Source organism: Prorops nasuta, unplaced genomic scaffold, assembly GCF_024137725.1.
Source record: "Prorops nasuta isolate Cenicafe-Biocafe unplaced genomic scaffold, Cenicafe_Pnas_1.2 PNAS00011, whole genome shotgun sequence".
NCBI lineage: Eukaryota > Metazoa > Arthropoda > Insecta > Hymenoptera > Bethylidae > Prorops > Prorops nasuta.
Genome location: NW_027116808.1, coordinates 7,313,814 through 7,335,155, shown reverse-complemented (window position 1 = coordinate 7,335,155; position 21,342 = coordinate 7,313,814).

Sequence of the window (21,342 nt, the reverse complement as noted above, 5' to 3'; positions counted from 1 at the left end):
TATCCAGCTTTGTATAATCGAATTGCGACCAGATAACCATAGAGTCAATAAGAACGTTTTTATTCACCATGATGTGATCTACAAAAGTCTCCATTGGATCTCGTCTATCTCGTCGCGATTCGATTATACATAGCTGATGACATAATCGATTTTCAGATATCCAGCTTTGTATAATCGATTTGCGACAAGATAACCATAGAGTCAATAGGAACTTTTTTATTCACCATGATGTGATCTACAAAAGTCTCCATTGGATCTATCGTCTATCTCGTAGCGATTCGATTATACATAGATGGATACCTGAAAATCGATTATGTCATCAGCTATGTATAATCGAATCGCGACGAAACAGAGGATAGACACAATGTAGACTTTTGTGGATCACCTAATGGTGAATAAAAATTTCCTATTGACTCTATGGCTATCTCATCGCGATTCGATTATACATAGCTGATGACATAATTGATTTTCAGGTATCCAGCTTTGTATAATCGAATTGCGACCAGATAACCATAGAGTCAATAGGAACGTTTTTATTCACCATGGTGTGATCTACAAAAGTCTCCATTGGATCTCGTCTATCTCGTCGCGATTCGATTATACATAGCTGATGACATAATCGATTTTCAGGTATCCAGCTTTGTATAATCGAATTGCGACCAGATAACCGTAGAGTCAATAGGAACGTTTTTATTCACCATGATGTGATCTACAAAAGTCTCAATTGGACCTATCGTCTATCTCGTAGCGATTCGATTATACATAGATGGATACCTGAAAATCGATTATGTCATCAGCTATGTATAATCGAATCGCGACGAGATAGAGGATAGATCCAATGGAGACTTTTGTAGATCACCTAATGGTGAATAAAAAAGTTCGCATTGACTCTATGGCTATCTCGTCGCGATTCGAATATACAGAGCTGATGACATAATTGATTTTCAGGTATCCAGCTTTGTATAATCGAATCGCGACGAGATAACCATAGAGTCAATAGGAACTTTTTTATTCACCATGATGTGATTTACAAAAGTCTCCATTAGATCTATCGTTTATCTCGTCGCGATTCGATTATACACCGCTGGATACCTGAAAATCGATTATGTCACCAGCTATATACATATACGAATCACGACGATATAACCATAGAGTCAATAGGCCCTTTTTTATTCACCATATTGTGATCTACAATAGTCTCCATTGGATCTATCGTCTATCTCGTCGCGATTCGATTATACATAGCTGATGACATAATCGAATTTCAGGTATCCAGCTTTGTATAATCGAATGGCGACGAGATAACCATAGAGTCAATAGGGACTTTTTTATTCACCATGATGTGATCTACAAAAGTCTTCATTGCATCTATCGATTATCTCGTCGCGATTCGATTATACATAGCTGGATACCTGAAAATCGATTATGTCATCAGCTATGTATAATCGAATCGCGACGAAATAGAGGATAGATCCAATGGAGACTTTTGTAGATCACCTAATGGTGAATAAAAAAGTTCCTATTCACTCTATGGCTATCTCGTCGCGACTCGATTATACATAGCTGATGACATAATTGATTTTCAGGTATCCAGCTTTGTATAATCGAATCGCGACGAGATAACCATAGAGTCAATAGGAACGTTTTTATTCACCATGGTGTGATCTACAAAAGTCTCCATTGGATCTATCGTTTATCTCGTCGCGATTCGATTATACATAGATGGATACCTGAAAATCGATTATGTCATCAGCTATGTATAATCGAATCGCGACGAAATAGAGGATAGATCCAATGGAGACTTTTGTAGATCACCTAATGGTGAATAAAAAAGTTCCTATTGACTCTATGGCTATCTCGTCGCGATTCGATTATACATAGCTGATGACATAATCGATTTTCAGGTATCCAGCTTTGTATAATCGAATTGCGACCTGATAACCATAGAGTCAATAGGAACGTTTTTATTCACCATGATGTGATCTACAAAAGTCTCCATTGGATCTATCGTCTATCTCGTAGCGATTCGATTATACATAGCTGATGTCATAATCGATTTTCAGGTATCCAGCTTTGTATAATCGAATTGCGACCAGATAACCATAGAGTCAATAAGAACGTTTTTATTCACCATGATGTGATCTACAAAAGTCTCCATTGGATCTCGTCTATCTCGTCGCGATTCGATTATACATAGCTGATGACATAATCGATTTTCAGGTATCCAGCTTTGTATAATCGAATTGCGACCAGATAACCATAGAGTCAATAGGAACGTTTTTATTCACCATGATGTGATCTACAAAAGTCTTCATTGGATCTATCGTCTATCTCGTAGCGATTCGATTATTCATAGATGGATACCTGAAAATCGATTATGTCATCAGCTATGTATAATCGAATCGCGACGAAACAGAGGATAGATCCAATGGAGACTTTTGTAGATCACCTAATGGTGAATAAAAAAGTACCTATTGACTCTATGGCTATCTCGTCGCGATTCGATTATACATAGCTGATGACATAATCGATTTTCAGGTATCCTGCTTTGTATAATCGAATTGCGACCAGTGAACCATAGAGTCAATAGGAACGTTTTTATTCACCATGGTGTGATATACAAAAGTCTCCATTGGATCTATCGTTTATCTCGTCGCGATTCGATTATACATAGATGGATACCTGAAAATCGATTATGTCATCAGCTATTTATAATCGAATCGCGACGAAATAGAGGATAGATCCAATGGAGACTTTTGTAGATCACCTAATGGTGAATAAAAAAGTTCCTATTGACTCTATGGCTATCTCGTTGCGATTCGATTATACATAGCTGATGACATAATCGATTTTCAGGTATCCAGCTTTGTATAATCGAATTGCGACCTGATAACCATAGAGTCAATAGGAACGTTTTTATTCACCATGATGTGATCTACAAAAGTCTCCATTGGATCTATCGTCTATCTCGTAGCGATTCGATTATACATAGCTGATGTCATAATCGATTTTCAGGTATCCAGCTTTGTATAATCGAATTGCGACCAGATAACCATAGAGTCAATAAGAACGTTTTTATTCACCATGATGTGATCTACAAAAGTCTCCATTGGATCTATCGTCTATCTCGTAGCGATTCGATTATACATAGCTGATGTCATAATCGATTTTCAGGTATCCAGCTTTGTATAATCGAATTGCGACCAGATAACCATAGTGTCAGTAAGAACGTTTTTATTCACCATGATGTGATCTACAAAAGTCTCCATTGGATCTATCGTCTATCTCGTAGCGATTCGATTATACATAGCTGATGACATAATTGATTTTCAGGTATCCAGCTTTGTATGTTAGAATCGCGACGAGATAACCATAGAGTCAATAGGAACTTTTTTATTCACGATGGTGTGATCTACAAAAGTCTCCATTGGATCTATCGTCTATCTCGTAGCGATTCGATTATACATAGATGGATACCTGAAAATCGATTATGTCATCAGCTATGTATAATCGAATAGCGACGAAACAGAGGATAGATCCAATGGAGACTTTTGTAGATCACCTAATGGTGAATAAAAAAGTACCTATTGACTCTATGGCTATCTCGTCGCGATTCGATTATACATAGCTGATGACATAATCGATTTTCAGGTATCCTGCTTTGTATAATCGAATTGCGACCAGTGAACCATAGAGTCAATAGGAACGTTTTTATTCACCATGGTGTGATATACAAAAGTCTCCATTGGATCTATCGTTTATCTCGTCGCGATTCGATTATACATAGATGGATACCTGAAAATCGATTATGTCATCAGCTATTTATAATCGAATCGCGACGAAATAGAGGATAGATCCAATGGAGACTTTTGTAGATCACCTAATGGTGAATAAAAAAGTTCCTATTGACTCTATGGCTATCTCGTTGCGATTCGATTATACATAGCTGATGACATAATCGATTTTCAGGTATCCAGCTTTGTATAATCGAATTGCGACCTGATAACCATAGAGTCAATAGGAACGTTTTTATTCACCATGATGTGATCTACAAAAGTCTCCATTGGATCTATCGTCTATCTCGTAGCGATTCGATTATACATAGCTGATGTCATAATCGATTTTCAGGTATCCAGCTTTGTATAATCGAATTGCGACCAGATAACCATAGAGTCAATAAGAACGTTTTTATTCACCATGATGTGATCTACAAAAGTCTCCATTGGATCTATCGTCTATCTCGTAGCGATTCGATTATACATAGCTGATGTCATAATCGATTTTCAGGTATCCAGCTTTGTATAATCGAATTGCGACCAGATAACCATAGTGTCAGTAAGAACGTTTTTATTCACCATGATGTGATCTACAAAAGTCTCCATTGGATCTATCGTCTATCTCGTAGCGATTCGATTATACATAGCTGATGACATAATTGATTTTCAGGTATCCAGCTTTGTATGTTAGAATCGCGACGAGATAACCATAGAGTCAATAGGAACTTTTTTATTCACGATGGTGTGATCTACAAAAGTCTCCATTGGATCTATCGTCTATCTCGTAGCGATTCGATTATACATAGATGGATACCTGAAAATCGATTATGTCATCAGCTATGTATAATCGAATAGCGACGAAATACAGGATAGATCAAATGGAGACTTTTGTAGATCACCTAATGGTGAATAAAAAAGTTCCTATTGACTCTATGGCTCTCTCGTCGCGACTCGATTATACATAGCTGATGACATAATTGATTTTCAGGTATCCAGCTTTGTATAATCGAATCGCGACGAGATAACCATAGAGTCAATAGGAACGTTTTTATTCACCATGATGTGATCAACAAAAGTCTCCATTGGATCTATCGTCTATCTCGTAGCGATTCGAATATACATAGCTGATGTCATAATCGATTTTCAGGTATCCAGCTTTGTATAATCGAATTGCGACCAGATAACCATAGAGTCAATAAGAACGTTTTTATTCACCATGATGTGATCTACAAAAGTCTCCATTGGATCTCGTCTATCTCGTCGCGATTCGATTATACATAGCTGATGACATAATCGATTTTCAGATATCCAGCTTTGTATAATCGATTTGCGACCAGATAACCATAGAGTCAATAGGAACGTTTTTATTCACCATGATGTGATCTACAAAAGTCTCCATTGGATCTATCGTCTATCTCGTAGCGATTCGATTATACATAGATGGATACCTGAAAATCGATTATGTCATCAGCTATGTATAATCGAATCGCGACGAAACAGAGGATAGACACAATGTAGACTTTTGTGGATCACCTAATGTTGAATAAAAATTTCCTATTGACTCTATGGCTATCTCATCGCGATTCGATTATACATAGCTGATGACATAATTGATTTTCAGGTATCCAGCTTTGTATAATCGAATTGCGACCAGATAACCGTAGAGTCAATAGGAACGTTTTTATTCACCATGATGTGATCTACAAAAGTCTCAATTGGACCTATCGTCTATCTCGTAGCGATTCGATTATACATAGATGGATACCTGAAAATCGATTATGTCATCAGCTATGTATAATCGAATCGCGACGAGATAGAGGATAGATCCAATGGAGACTTTTGTAGATCACCTAATGGTGAATAAAAAAGTTCGCATTGACTCTATGGCTATCTCGTCGCGATTCGAATATACAGAGCTGATGACATAATTGATTTTCAGGTATCCAGCTTTGTATAATCGAATCGCGACGAGATAACCATAGAGTCAATAGGAACTTTTTTATTCACCATGATGTGATTTACAAAAGTCTCCATTAGATCTATCGTTTATCTCGTCGCGATTCGATTATACACCGCTGGATACCTGAAAATCGATTATGTCACCAGCTATATATATATACGAATCACGACGATATAACCATAGAGTCAATAGGCCCTTTTTTATTCACCATATTGTGATCTACAATAGTCTCCATTGGATCTATCGTCTATCTCGTCGCGATTCGATTATACATAGCTGATGACATAATCGAATTTCAGGTATCCAGCTTTGTATAATCGAATGGCGACGAGATAACCATAGAGTCAATAGGGACTTTTTTATTCACCATGATGTGATCTACAAAAGTCTTCATTGCATCTATCGATTATCTCGTCGCGATTCGATTATACATAGCTGGATACCTGAAAATCGATTATGTCATCAGCTATGTATAATCGAATCGCGACGAAATAGAGGATAGATCCAATGGAGACTTTTGTAGATCACCTAATGGTGAATAAAAAAGTTCCTATTCACTCTATGGCTATCTCGTCGCGACTCGATTATACATAGCTGATGACATAATTGATTTTCAGGTATCCAGCTTTGTATAATCGAATTGCGACCTGATAACCATAGAGTCAATAGGAACGTTTTTATTCACCATGATGTGATCTACAAAAGTCTCCATTGGATCTATCGTCTATCTCGTAGCGATTCGATTATCATAGATGGATACCTGAAAATCGATTATGTCATCAGCTATGTATAATCCAATAGCGACGAAATAGAGGATAGATCCAATGGAGACTTTTGTAGATCACCTAATGGTGAATAAAAAAGTTCCTATTGACTCTATGGCTGTCTCGTCGCGATTCGATTATACATAGCTGATGACATAATCGATTTTCAGGTATCCAGCTTTGTATAATCGAATTGCGACCTGATAACCATAGAGTCAATAGGAACGTTTTTATTCACCATGATGTGATCTACAAAAGTCTCCATTGGATCTATCGTCTATCTCGTAGCGATTCGAATATACATAGCTGATGTCATAATCGATTTTCAGGTATCCAGCTTTGTATAATCGAATTGCGACCAGATAACCATAGAGTCAATAAGAACGTTTTTATTCACCATGATGTGATCTACAAAAGTCTCCATTGGATCTCGTCTATCTCGTCGCGATTCGATTATACATAGCTGATGACATAATCGATTTTCAGATATCCAGCTTTGTATAATCGAATTGCGACCAGATAAACATAGAGTCAATAGGAACGTTTTTATTCACCATGATGTGATCTACAAAAGTCTCCATTGGATCTATCGTCTATCTCGTAGCGATTCGATTATACATAGATGGATACCTGAAAATCGATTATGTCATCAGCTATGTATAATCCAATAGCGACGAAATAGAGGATAGATCCAATGGAGACTTTTGTAGATCACCTAATGGTGAATAAAAAAGTTCCTATTCACTCTATGGCTATCTCGTCGCGATTCGATTATACATAGCTGATGACATAATTGATTTTCAGGTATCCAGCTTTGTATAATCGAATCGCGACGAGATAACCGTAGAGTCAATAGGAACTTTTTTATTCACCATGGTGTGATCTACAAAAGTCTCCATTGGATCTCGTCTATCTCGTCGCGATTTGATTATACATAGCTGATGACATAATCGATTTTCAGGTATCCAGCTTTGTATAATCGAATTGCGACCAGATTACCATAGAGTCAATAGGAACGTTTTTATTCACCATGATGTGATCTACAAAAGTCTTCATTGGATCTATTGTCTATCTCGTAGCGATTCGAATATACATAGATGGATACCTGAAAATCGATTATGTCATCAGCTATGTATAATCGAATCGCGACGAAACAGAGGATAGACACAATGTAGACTTTTGTGGATCACCTAATGGTGAATAAAAATTTCCTATTGACTCTATGGCTATCTCATCGCGATTCGATTATACATAGCTGATGACATAATTGATTTTCAGGTATCCAGCTTTGTATAATCGAATTGCGACCAGATAACCATAGAGTCAATAGGAACGTTTTTATTCACCATGGTGTGATCTACAAAAGTCTCCATTGGATCTCGTCTATCTCGTCGCGATTCGATTATACATAGCTGAAGACATAATCGATTTTCAGGTATCCAGCTTTGTATAATCGAATTGCGACCAGATAACCGTAGAGTCAATAGGAACGTTTTTATTCACCATGATGTGATCTACAAAAGTCTCAATTGGATCTATCGTCTATCTCGTAGCGATTCGATTATACATAGATGGATACCTGAAAATCGATTATGTCATCAGCTATGTATAATCGAATCGCGACGAAATAGAGGATAGATCCAATGGAGACTTTTGTAGATCACCTAATGGTGAATAAAAAAGTTCCTATTCACTCTATGGCTATCTCGTCGCGACTCGATTATACATAGCTGATGACATAATTGATTTTCAGGTATCCAGCTTTGTATAATCGAATCGCGACGAGATAACCATAGAGTCAATAGGAACGTTTTTATTCACCATGATGTGATCTACAAAAGTCTCCATTGGATCTATCGTCTATCTCGTAGCGATTCGAATATACATAGCTGATGTCATAATCGATTTTCAGGTATCCAGCTTTGTATAATCGAATTGCGACCAGATAACCGTAGAGTCAATAGGAACGTTTTTATTCACCATGATGTGATCTACAAAAGTCTCAATTGGACCTATCGTCTATCTCGTAGCGATTCGATTATACATAGATGGATACCTGAAAATCGATTATGTCATCAGCTATGTATAATCGAATCGCGACGAGATAGAGGATAGATCCAATGGAGACTTTTGTAGATCACCTAATGGTGAATAAAAAAGTTCGCATTGACTCTATGGCTATCTCGTCGCGATTCGAATATACAGAGCTGATGACATAATTGATTTTCAGGTATCCAGCTTTGTATAATCGAATCGCGACGAGATAACCATAGAGTCAATAGGAACTTTTTTATTCACCATGATGTGATTTACAAAAGTCTCCATTAGATCTATCGTTTATCTCGTCGCGATTCGATTATACACCGCTGGATACCTGAAAATCGATTATGTCACCAGCTATATATATATACGAATCACGACGATATAACCATAGAGTCAATAGGCCCTTTTTTATTCACCATATTGTGATCTACAATAGTCTCCATTGGATCTATCGTCTATCTCGTCGCGATTCGATTATACATAGCTGATGACATAATCGAATTTCAGGTATCCAGCTTTGTATAATCGAATGGCGACGAGATAACCATAGAGTCAATAGGGACTTTTTTATTCACCATGATGTGATCTACAAAAGTCTTCATTGCATCTATCGATTATCTCGTCGCGATTCGATTATACATAGCTGGATACCTGAAAATCGATTATGTCATCAGCTATGTATAATCGAATCGCGACGAAATAGAGGATAGATCCAATGGAGACTTTTGTAGATCACCTAATGGTGAATAAAAAAGTTCCTATTCACTCTATGGCTATCTCGTCGCGACTCGATTATACATAGCTGATGACATAATTGATTTTCAGGTATCCAGCTTTGTATAATCGAATCGCGACGAGATAACCATAGAGTCAATAGGAACGTTTTTATTCACCATGGTGTGATCTACAAAAGTCTCCATTGGATCTATCGTTTATCTCGTCGCGATTCGAATATACATAGATGGATACCTGAAAATCGATTATGTCATCAGCTATGTATAATCGAATCGCGACGAAATAGAGGATAGATCCAATGGAGACTTTTGTAGATCACCTAATGGTGAATAAAAAAGTTCCTATTGACTCTATGGCTATCTCGTCGCGATTCGATTATACATAGCTGATGACATAATCGATTTTCAGGTATCCAGCTTTGTATAATCGATTTGCGACCAGATAACCATAGAGTCAATAGGAACGTTTTTATTCACCATGGTGTGATCTACAAAAGTCTCCATTGGATCTATCGTTTATCTCGTCGCGATTCGATTATACATAGATGGATACCTGAAAATCGATTATGTCATCAGCTATGTATAATCGAATCGCGACGAAATAGAGGATAGATCCAATGGAGACTTTTGTAGATCACCTAATGGTGAATAAAAAAGTTCCTATTGACTCTATGGCTATCTCGTCGCGATTCGATTATACATAGCTGATGACATAATCGATTTTCAGGTATCCAGCTTTGTATAATCGATTTGCGACCAGATAACCATAGAGTCAATAGGAACGTTTTTATTCACCATGGTGTGATCTACAAAAGTCTCCATTGGATCTATCGTTTATCTCGTCGCGATTCGATTATACATAGATGGATACCTGAAAATCGATTATGTCATCAGCTATGTATAATCGAATCGCGACGAAATAGAGGATAGATCCAATGGAGACTTTTGTAGATCACCTAATGGTGAATAAAAAAGTTCCTATTGACTCTATGGCTATCTCGTCGCGATTCGATTATACATAGCTGATGACATAATCGATTTTCAGGTATCCAGCTTTGTATAATCGAATTGCGACCAGATAACCATAGAGTCAATAAGAACGTTTTTATTCACCATGATGTGATCTACAAAAGTCTCCATTGGATCTCGTCTATCTCGTCGCGATTCGATTATACATAGCTGATGACATAATCGATTTTCAGGTATCCAGCTTTGTATAATCGAATTGCGACCAGATAACCATAGAGTCAATAGGAACGTTTTTATTCACCATGATGTGATCTACAAAAGTCTTCATTGGATCTATCGTCTATCTCGTAGCGATTCGATTATTCATAGATGGATACCTGAAAATCGATTATGTCATCAGCTATGTATAATCGAATCGCGACGAAACAGAGGATAGATCCAATGGAGACTTTTGTAGATCACCTAATGGTGAATAAAAAAGTACCTATTGACTCTATGGCTATCTCGTCGCGATTCGATTATACATAGCTGATGACATAATCGATTTTCAGGTATCCTGCTTTGTATAATCGAATTGCGACCAGTGAACCATAGAGTCAATAGGAACGTTTTTATTCACCATGGTGTGATATACAAAAGTCTCCATTGGATCTATCGTTTATCTCGTCGCGATTCGATTATACATAGATGGATACCTGAAAATCGATTATGTCATCAGCTATTTATAATCGAATCGCGACGAAATAGAGGATAGATCCAATGGAGACTTTTGTAGATCACCTAATGGTGAATAAAAAAGTTCCTATTGACTCTATGGCTATCTCGTTGCGATTCGATTATACATAGCTGATGACATAATCGATTTTCAGGTATCCAGCTTTGTATAATCGAATTGCGACCTGATAACCATAGAGTCAATAGGAACGTTTTTATTCACCATGATGTGATCTACAAAAGTCTCCATTGGATCTATCGTCTATCTCGTAGCGATTCGATTATACATAGCTGATGTCATAATCGATTTTCAGGTATCCAGCTTTGTATAATCGAATTGCGACCAGATAACCATAGAGTCAATAAGAACGTTTTTATTCACCATGATGTGATCTACAAAAGTCTCCATTGGATCTATCGTCTATCTCGTAGCGATTCGATTATACATAGCTGATGTCATAATCGATTTTCAGGTATCCAGCTTTGTATAATCGAATTGCGACCAGATAACCATAGTGTCAGTAAGAACGTTTTTATTCACCATGATGTGATCTACAAAAGTCTCCATTGGATCTATCGTCTATCTCGTAGCGATTCGATTATACATAGCTGATGACATAATTGATTTTCAGGTATCCAGCTTTGTATGTTAGAATCGCGACGAGATAACCATAGAGTCAATAGGAACGTTTTTATTCACCATGATGTGATCTACAAAAGTCTCCATTGGATCTATCGTCTATCTCGTCGCGATTCGATTATACATAGCTGATGACATAATCGATTTTCAGGTATCCAGCTTTGTATAATCGAATTGCGACCAGATAACCATAGAGTCAATAGGAACGTTTTTATTCACCATGATGTGATCTACAAAAGTCTCCATTGGATCTATCGTCTATCTCGTAGCGATTCGATTATACATAGATGGATACCTGAAAATCGATTATGTCATCAGCTATGTATAATCCAATAGCGACGAAATAGAGGATAGATCCAATGGAGACTTTTGTAGATCACCTAATGGTGAATAAGAAAGTTCCTATTGCCTCTATGGCTATCTCGTCGCGATTCGATTATACATAGCTGATGACATAATTGATTTTCAGGTATCCAGCTTTGTATAATCGAATTGCGACCAGATAACCATAGAGTCAATAGGAACGTTTTTATTCACCATGGTGTGATCTACTAAAGTCTCCATTGGATCTCGTCTATCTCGTCGCGATTTGATTATACATAGCTGATGACATAATCGATTTTCAGGTATCCAGCTTTGTATAATCGAATTGCGACCAGATAACCATAGAGTCAATAGGAACGTTTTTATTCACCATGATGTGATCTACAAAAGTCTTCATTGGATCTATCGTCTATCTCGTAGCGATTCGAATATACATAGATGGATACCTGAAAATCGATTATGTCATCAGCTATGTATAATCGAATCGCGACGAAACAGAGGATAGATCCAATGTAGACTTTTGTGGATCACCTAATGGTGAATAAAAATTTCCTATTGACTCTATGGCTATCTCATCGCGATTCGATTATACATAGCTGATGACATAATCGATTTTCAGGTATCCAGCTTTGTATAATCGATTTGCGACCAGATAACCATAGAGTCAATAGGAACGTTTTTATTCACCATGGTGTGATCTACAAAAGTCTCCATTGGATCTATCGTTTATCTCGTCGCGATTCGATTATACATAGATGGATACCTGAAAATCGATTATGTCATCAGCTATGTATAATCGAATCGCGACGAAATAGAGGATAGATCCAATCGAGACTTTTGTAGATCACCTAATGGTGAATAAAAAAGTTCCTATTGACTCTATGGCTATCTCGTCGCGATTCGATTATACATAGCTGATGACATAATCGATTTTCAGGTATCCAGCTTTGTATTATCGAATTGCGACCTGATAACCATAGAGTCAATAGGAACGTTTTTATTCACCATGATGTGATCTACAAAAGTCTCCATTGGATCTATCGTCTATCTCGTAGCGATTCGATTATCATAGATGTATACCTGAAAATCGATTATGTCATCAGCTATGTATAATCCAATAGCGACGAAATAGAGGATAGATCCAATGGAGACTTTTGTAGATCACCTAATGGTGAATAAAAAAGTTCCTATTGACTCTATGGCTGTCTCGTCGCGATTCGATTATACATAGCTGATGACATAATCGATTTTCAGGTATCCAGCTTTGTATAATCGAATTGCGACCTGATAACCATAGAGTCAATAGGAACGTTTTTATTCACCATGATGTGATCTACAAAAGTCTCCATTGGATCTATCGCCTATCTCGTAGCGATTCGATTATACATAGCTGATGTCATAATCGATTTTCAGGTATCCAGCTTTGTATAATCGAATTGCGACCAGATAACCATAGAGTCAATAAGAACGTTTTTATTCACCATGATGTGATCTACAAAAGTCTCCATTGGATCTCGTCTATCTCGTCGCGATTCGATTATACATAGCTGATGACATAATCGATTTTCAGGTATCCAGCTTTGTATAATCGAATTGCGACCAGATAACCATAGAGTCAATAGGAACGTTTTTATTCACCATGATGTGATCTACAAAAGTCTCCATTGGATCTATCGTCTATCTCGTAGCGATTCGATTATCATAGATGGATACCTGAAAATCGATTATGTCATCAGCTATGTATAATCCAATAGCGACGAAATAGAGGATAGATCCAATGGAGACTTTTGTAGATCACCTAATGGTGAATAAAAAAGTTCCTATTGACTCTATGGCTGTCTCGTCGCGATTCGATTATACATAGCTGATGACATAATCGATTTTCAGATATCCAGCTTTGTATAATCGAATTGCGACCAGATAACCATAGAGTCAATAGGAACGTTTTTATTCACCATGATGTGATCTACAAAAGTCTCCATTGGATCTATCGTCTATCTCGTAGCGATTCGATTATACATAGATGGATACCTGAAAATCGATTATGTCATCAGCTATGTATAATCCAATAGCGACGAGATAGAGGATAGATCCAATGGAGACTTTTGTAGATCACCTAATGGTGAATAAAAAAGTTCGCATTGACTCTATGGCTATCTCGTCGCGATTCGAATATACAGAGCTGATGACATAATTGATTTTCAGGTATCCAGCTTTGTATAATCGAATCGCGACGAGATAACCATAGAGTCAATAGGAACTTTTTTATTCACCATGATGTGATTTACAAAAGTCTCCATTAGATCTATCGTTTATCTCGTCGCGATTCGATTATACACCGCTGGATACCTGAAAATCGATTATGTCACCAGCTATATATATATACGAATCACGACGATATAACCATAGAGTCAATAGGCCCTTTTTTATTCACCATATTGTGATCTACAATAGTCTCCATTGGATCTATCGTCTATCTCGTCGCGATTCGATTATACATAGCTGATGACATAATCGAATTTCAGGTATCCAGCTTTGTATAATCGAATGGCGACGAGATAACCATAGAGTCAATAGGGACTTTTTTATTCACCATGATGTGATCTACAAAAGTCTTCATTGCATCTATCGATTATCTCGTCGCGATTCGATTATACATAGCTGGATACCTGAAAATCGATTATGTCATCAGCTATGTATAATCGAATCGCGACGAAATAGAGGATAGATCCAATGGAGACTTTTGTAGATCACCTAATGGTGAATAAAAAAGTTCCTATTCACTCTATGGCTATCTCGTCGCGACTCGATTATACATAGCTGATGACATAATTGATTTTCAGGTATCCAGCTTTGTATAATCGAATCGCGACGAGATAACCATAGAGTCAATAGGAACGTTTTTATTCACCATGAGGTGATCTACAAAAGTCTCCATTGGATCTATCGTTTATCTCGTCGCGATTCGATTATACATAGATGGATACCTGAAAATCGATTATGTCATCAGCTATGTATAATCGAATCGCGACGAAATAGAGGATAGATCCAATGGAGACTTTTGTAGATCACCTAATGGTGAATAAAAAAGTTCCTATTGACTCTATGGCTATCTCGTCGCGATTCGATTATACATAGCTGATGACATAATCGATTTTCAGGTATCCAGCTTTGTATAATCGAATTGCGACCTGATAACCATAGAGTCAATAGGAACGTTTTTATTCACCATGATGTGATCTACAAAAGTCTCCATTGGATCTATCGTCTATCTCGTAGCGATTCGATTATACATAGCTGATGTCATAATCGATTTTCAGGTATCCAGCTTTGTATAATCGAATTGCGACCAGATAACCATAGAGTCAATAAGAACGTTTTTATTCACCATGATGTGATCTACAAAAGTCTCCATTGGATCTCGTCTATCTCGTCGCGATTCGATTATACATAGCTGATGACATAATCGATTTTCAGGTATCCAGCTTTGTATAATCGAATTGCGACCAGATAACCATAGAGTCAATAGGAACGTTTTTATTCACCATGATGTGATCTACAAAAGTCTTCATTGGATCTATCGTCTATCTCGTAGCGATTCGATTATTCATAGATGGATACCTGAAAATCGATTATGTCATCAGCTATGTATAATCGAATCGCGACGAAACAGAGGATAGATCCAATGGAGACTTTTGTAGATCACCTAATGGTGAATAAAAAAGTACCTATTGACTCTATGGCTATCTCGTCGCGATTCGATTATACATAGCTGATGACATAATCGATTTTCAGGTATCCTGCTTTGTATAATCGAATTGCGACCAGTGAACCATAGAGTCAATAGGAACGTTTTTATTCACCATGGTGTGATATACAAAAGTCTCCATTGGATCTATCGTTTATCTCGTCGCGATTCGATTATACATAGATGGATACCTGAAAATCGATTATGTCATCAGCTATTTATAATCGAATCGCGACGAAATAGAGGATAGATCCAATGGAGACTTTTGTAGATCACCTAATGGTGAATAAAAAAGTTCCTATTGACTCTATGGCTATCTCGTTGCGATTCGATTATACATAGCTGATGACATAATCGATTTTCAGGTATCCAGCTTTGTATAATCGAATTGCGACCTGATAACCATAGAGTCAATAGGAACGTTTTTATTCACCATGATGTGATCTACAAAAGTCTCCATTGGATCTATCGTCTATCTCGTAGCGATTCGATTATACATAGCTGATGTCATAATCGATTTTCAGGTATCCAGCTTTGTATAATCGAATTGCGACCAGATAACCATAGAGTCAATAAGAACGTTTTTATTCACCATGATGTGATCTACAAAAGTCTCCATTGGATCTATCGTCTATCTCGTAGCGATTCGATTATACATAGCTGATGTCATAATCGATTTTCAGGTATCCAGCTTTGTATAATCGAATTGCGACCAGATAACCATAGTGTCAGTAAGAACGTTTTTATTCACCATGATGTGATCTACAAAAGTCTCCATTGGATCTATCGTCTATCTCGTAGCGATTCGATTATACATAGCTGATGACATAATTGATTTTCAGGTATCCAGCTTTGTATGTTAGAATCGCGACGAGATAACCATAGAGTCAATAGGAACTTTTTTATTCACGATGGTGTGATCTACAAAAGTCTCCATTGGATCTATCGTCTATCTCGTAGCGATTCGATTATACATAGATGGATACCTGAAAATCGATTATGTCATCAGCTATGTATAATCGAATAGCGACGAAATACAGGATAGATCAAATGGAGACTTTTGTAGATCACCTAATGGTGAATAAAAAAGTTCCTATTGACTCTATGGCTCTCTCGTCGCGACTCGATTATACATAGCTGATGACATAATTGATTTTCAGGTATCCAGCTTTGTATAATCGAATCGCGACGAGATAACCATAGAGTCAATAGGAACGTTTTTATTCACCATGATGTGATCAACAAAAGTCTCCATTGGATCTATCGTCTATCTCGTAGCGATTCGAATATACATAGCTGATGTCATAATCGATTTTCAGGTATCCAGCTTTGTATAATCGAATTGCGACCAGATAACCATAGAGTCAATAAGAACGTTTTTATTCACCATGATGTGATCTACAAAAGTCTCCATTGGATCTCGTCTATCTCGTCGCGATTCGATTATACATAGCTGATGACATAATCGATTTTCAGATATCCAGCTTTGTATAATCGATTTGCGACCAGATAACCATAGAGTCAATAGGAACGTTTTTATTCACCATGATGTGATCTACAAAAGTCTCCATTGGATCTATCGTCTATCTCGTAGCGATTCGATTATACATAGATGGATACCTGAAAATCGATTATGTCATCAGCTATGTATAATCGAATCGCGACGAAACAGAGGATAGACACAATGTAGACTTTTGTGGATCACCTAATGTTGAATAAAAATTTCCTATTGACTCTATGGCTATCTCATCGCGATTCGATTATACATAGCTGATGACATAATTGATTTTCAGGTATCCAGCTTTGTATAATCGAATTGCGACCAGATAACCGTAGAGTCAATAGGAACGTTTTTATTCACCATGATGTGATCTACAAAAGTCTCAATTGGACCTATCGTCTATCTCGTAGCGATTCGATTATACATAGATGGATACCTGAAAATCGATTATGTCATCAGCTATGTATAATCGAATCGCGACGAGATAGAGGATAGATCCAATGGAGACTTTTGTAGATCACCTAATGGTGAATAAAAAAGTTCGCATTGACTCTATGGCTATCTCGTCGCGATTCGAATATACAGAGCTGATGACATAATTGATTTTCAGGTATCCAGCTTTGTATAATCGAATCGCGACGAGATAACCATAGAGTCAATAGGAACTTTTTTATTCACCATGATGTGATTTACAAAAGTCTCCATTAGATCTATCGTTTATCTCGTCGCGATTCGATTATACACCGCTGGATACCTGAAAATCGATTATGTCACCAGCTATATATATATACGAATCACGACGATATAACCATAGAGTCAATAGGCCCTTTTTTATTCACCATATTGTGATCTACAATAGTCTCCATTGGATCTATCGTCTATCTCGTCGCGATTCGATTATACATAGCTGATGACATAATCGAATTTCAGGTATCCAGCTTTGTATAATCGAATGGCGACGAGATAACCATAGAGTCAATAGGGACTTTTTTATTCACCATGATGTGATCTACAAAAGTCTTCATTGCATCTATCGATTATCTCGTCGCGATTCGATTATACATAGCTGGATACCTGAAAATCGATTATGTCATCAGCTATGTATAATCGAATCGCGACGAAATAGAGGATAGATCCAATGGAGACTTTTGTAGATCACCTAATGGTGAATAAAAAAGTTCCTATTCACTCTATGGCTATCTCGTCGCGACTCGATTATACATAGCTGATGACATAATTGATTTTCAGGTATCCAGCTTTGTATAATCGAATTGCGACCTGATAACCATAGAGTCAATAGGAACGTTTTTATTCACCATGATGTGATCTACAAAAGTCTCCATTGGATCTATCGTCTATCTCGTAGCGATTCGATTATCATAGATGGATACCTGAAAATCGATTATGTCATCAGCTATGTATAATCCAATAGCGACGAAATAGAGGATAGATCCAATGGAGACTTTTGTAGATCACCTAATGGTGAATAAAAAAGTTCCTATTGACTCTATGGCTGTCTCGTCGCGATTCGATTATACATAGCTGATGACATAATCGATTTTCAGGTATCCAGCTTTGTATAATCGAATTGCGACCTGATAACCATAGAGTCAATAGGAACGTTTTTATTCACCATGATGTGATCTACAAAAGTCTCCATTGGATCTATCGTCTATCTCGTAGCGATTCGAATATACATAGCTGATGTCATAATCGATTTTCAGGTATCCAGCTTTGTATAATCGAATTGCGACCAGATAACCATAGAGTCAATAAGAACGTTTTTATTCACCATGATGTGATCTACAAAAGTCTCCATTGGATCTCGTCTATCTCGTCGCGATTCGATTATACATAGCTGATGACATAATCGATTTTCAGATATCCAGCTTTGTATAATCGAATTGCGACCAGATAACCATAGAGTCAATAGGAACGTTTTTATTCACCATGATGTGATCTACAAAAGTCTCCATTGGATCTATCGTCTATCTCGTAGCGATTCGATTATACATAGATGGATACCTGAAAATCGATTATGTCATCAGCTATGTATAATCCAATAGCGACGAAATAGAGGATAGATCCAATGGAGACTTTTGTAGATCACCTAATGGTGAATAAAAAAGTTCCTATTCACTCTATGGCTATCTCGTCGCGATTCGATTATACATAGCTGATGACATAATTGATTTTCAGGTATCCAGCTTTGTATAATCGAATCGCGACGAGATAACCGTAGAGTCAATAGGAACTTTTTTATTCACCATGGTGTGATCTACAAAAGTCTCCATTGGATCTCGTCTATCTCGTCGCGATTTGATTATACATAGCTGATGACATAATCGATTTTCAGGTATCCAGCTTTGTATAATCGAATTGCGACCAGATTACCATAGAGTCAATAGGAACGTTTTTATTCACCATGATGTGATCTACAAAAGTCTTCATTGGATCTATTGTCTATCTCGTAGCGATTCGAATATACATAGATGGATACCTGAAAATCGATTATGTCATCAGCTATGTATAATCGAATCGCGACGAAACAGAGGATAGACACAATGTAGACTTTTGTGGATCACCTAATGGTGAATAAAAATTTCCTATTGACTCTATGGCTATCTCATCGCGATTCGATTATACATAGCTGATGACATAATTGATTTTCAGGTATCCAGCTTTGTATAATCGAATTGCGACCAGATAACCATAGAGTCAATAGGAACGTTTTTATTCACCATGGTGTGATCTACAAAAGTCTCCATTGGATCTCGTCTATCTCGTCGCGATTCGATTATACATAGCTGAAGACATAATCGATTTTCAGGTATCCAGCTTTGTATAATCGAATTGCGACCAGATAACCGTAGAGTCAATAGGAACGTTTTTATTCACCATGATGTGATCTACAAAAGTCTCAATTGGATCTATCGTCTATCTCGTAGCGATTCGATTATACATAGATGGATACCTGAAAATCGATTATGTCATCAGCTATGTATAATCGAATCGCGACGAAATAGAGGATAGATCCAATGGAGACTTTTGTAGATCACCTAATGGTGAATAAAAAAGTTCCTATTCACTCTATGGCTATCTCGTCGCGACTCGATTATACATAGCTGATGACATAATTGATTTTCAGGTATCCAGCTTTGTATAATCGAATCGCGACGAGATAACCATAGAGTCAATAGGAACGTTTTTATTCACCATGATGTGATCTACAAAAGTCTCCATTGGATCTATCGTCTATCTCGTAGCGATTCGAATATACATAGCTGATGTCATAATCGATTTTCAGGTATCCAGCTTTGTATAATCGAATTGCGACCAGATAACCGTAGAGTCAATAGGAACGTTTTTATTCACCATGATGTGATCTACAAAAGTCTCAATTGGACCTATCGTCTATCTCGTAGCGATTCGATTATACATAGATGGATACCTGAAAATCGATTATGTCATCAGCTATGTATAATCGAATCGCGACGAGATAGAGGATAGATCCAATGGAGACTTTTGTAGATCACCTAATGGTGAATAAAAAAGTTCGCATTGACTCTATGGCTATCTCGTCGCGATTCGAATATACAGAGCTGATGACATAATTGATTTTCAGGTATCCAGCTTTGTATAATCGAATCGCGACGAGATAACCATAGAGTCAATAGGAACTTTTTTATTCACCATGATGTGATTTACAAAAGTCTCCATTAGATCTATCGTTTATCTCGTCGCGATTCGATTATACACCGCTGGATACCTGAAAATCGATTATGTCACCAGCTATATATATATACGAATCACGACGATATAACCATAGAGTCAATAGGCCCTTTTTTATTCACCATATTGTGATCTACAATAGTCTCCATTGGATCTATCGTCTATCTCGTCGCGATTCGATTATACATAGCTGATGACATAATCGCATTTCAGGTATCCAGCTTTGTATAATCGAATGGCGACGAGATAACCATAGAGTCAATAGGGACTTTTTTATTCACCATGATGTGATCTACAAAAGTCTTCATTGCATCTATCGATTATCTCGTCGCGATTCGATTATACATAGCTGGATACCTGAAAATCGATTATGTCATCAGCTATGTATAATCGAATCGCGACGAAATAGAGGATAGATCCAATGGAGACTTTTGTAG